This window comes from Lactuca sativa, chromosome 2, assembly GCF_002870075.4.
Source record: "Lactuca sativa cultivar Salinas chromosome 2, Lsat_Salinas_v11, whole genome shotgun sequence".
Lineage (NCBI taxonomy): Eukaryota > Viridiplantae > Streptophyta > Magnoliopsida > Asterales > Asteraceae > Lactuca > Lactuca sativa.
In genome coordinates this window covers 28255264-28257475 of record NC_056624.2, presented here as the reverse complement: position 1 = coordinate 28257475, position 2212 = coordinate 28255264, and positions in this window count along the sequence as shown.

Below are 2212 nucleotides of genomic sequence, written 5' to 3'. Positions count from 1 at the left end.
CAAAATACATGTTCGTTATCAGAGTAAACATTCACAGGCTGTCTAAACTATGGTGTGTGCCATGCGATCACCCCGAGCTCCATCATCCGCTACCGGAAGTACCTGAAACCAAAACTGAAAACCGTAAGCACGAAGCTTAGTGAGTTCCCCACCCTACCACATACCATGCATAATCACATACTGCACATACTGGGCCACACCCGCTATCTTGGGCCTCGCCCCCTACCTCGGGCCTCGCCCGATACAACGGCCCCGCCTGGTTTCGAGCCCCGCTCGGATACAGATCTGTTTCACTTAGGCCTCGCCTGTCACATGGCCTTGCCCACTAACATATAATAGCACATAAACATATCACATCACATCACATAAGCTAAACACATACTAACGGATCTTGTCCTAAGGCCTCGCCTATCTCTGGGCCCCGCCCTTGACCTGCTACTGATGTGTCATGGAACCCCGTCCATACTCCTGCTGATAGTGAGGTACGGGCCCAGCCCACCCTCACTCCTTCCCTAACTTGGGCCTCGCCCCTGATCTGCCGCTACTGAGATGTGGAACACCATCCACACTCTGCTATTGGTGAGATACGGGACCTCGCCCACACTCACCTCCCTACCAGGCACATACAAGTATCACACAGACAACAAGTATAAACTATCACATAAACCATTCCTTGGGCACCCGCCCTCTATCATTGGACCTTGTCCCGAATATCATACTAGCATACTGTGCCTAGGGCCAACCCCCGGGTCTTCTACTCATAACTACATGGGCCGACATTGTGGCCGTAGACCCATTCATACAAAGGGAAGCTCACCTGCAATGGCTGAACTGGCTGAAGAACCCACTAGCTGCTGCCCGGCAACTCTCTGAACTCCTGCTCCACTCGCTCCCCGAGCTACCAATATCAATGCAACACTGAGTCTAACTGACCCCCGAAAGACAACCAAGTCAACTTTGGTCAAAGTCAAAGTCCTGGTCAAAGTCAACCTCCCAGGTCAACCCTACTCGCCGAGTCACCCTATTGACTCGCCGAGTTCATATGTTCAGAGTCCTTCTATTCGCGACTCGACTCGCCGAGTCAGTCCATGACTCGCCGAGTCTACCGATTACCGAGTCCTGACCTGTCCAACTCACCGTGTCTCCATTCGACTTACTGATACGAGTCTCAACTCGAAGGGTTTGGGGTTTCGCGACCTGACTCGCCGAGTCCAAGAACAGACTCGCCGAGTCCAAGACAACCTTCAATAAACTTGCCGAGTTGTTCATCTAACTCGCCGAGTTCCTGCCCAACTTCATCTGACTCGCGAGTTGTTCATCCCACTCGTCGAGTTCCTCCAAATCTTCATGCTACTCGCCGAGTCCACTCAAAGGACTCGCCGAGTCCATTCAGATCTCCATACATGCAGAGGACTTTTGAGTCATGCATGGACTCCAAACTGTAGATCTACCCTTCCCAAGCCTATTCCTCACGTAAAGTTGCAAACTTTACGTATAGAGAAGGAGATCTAGGCAAAATACACCACAAACTAGGGTTTAAGGCAAGGAGGCTCCATAATCAACTCAAGGGCTGCTACTTTATGCTTCTCAAGACCATAATATGCTTAGATCTGAAGTAGCAACTTCAGATCTGGCTTCTAACTCAAAATAATAACATTATGGCTAAAAGCCCCAACAACCACACATAGATCTAGGTGCAAAAAGGGTCCAGGAACTAGTTTATTACCTCCAAATGCTCAGAATGAATTCATAATCCCAGATCTATAGTCCCTTCTTGCTCCTCCAAGTTCCTTCTTCCTTCTCCAAGCTTTAATGCACCTTCTAAGGCAACAAATGGCTCAAATAGAGGATTTGGCGGCTAGGGTTTAATGTTCTGGGTGAAAGAGGCAGTAAAGGAACCCTAGGAAGAAGATTAAGATGTTTATATAGGCTCTAAGTCCCGAATTTAGGGTTTTCCACGCACAGACTAGACTCACCGAGTCACCTTGGCCGACTCGCCGAGTCGGTCACTTACTCCTCGACCCGTATCCCACTCGGACTCGCCGAGTTCCTCCTTGGACTCGCCGAGTCGCCCCTTAAAATTAAGGTTTTCTTTCCTTTCTTGGCCTTCAAAAGTTTGGGTGTTACAGTCTAACATTGATTGTACTTGAGATGAACCGAACAAAATCGATTTTTGGTAAAATTTGTTGGTCATGTCGCAACACCCTTCCTG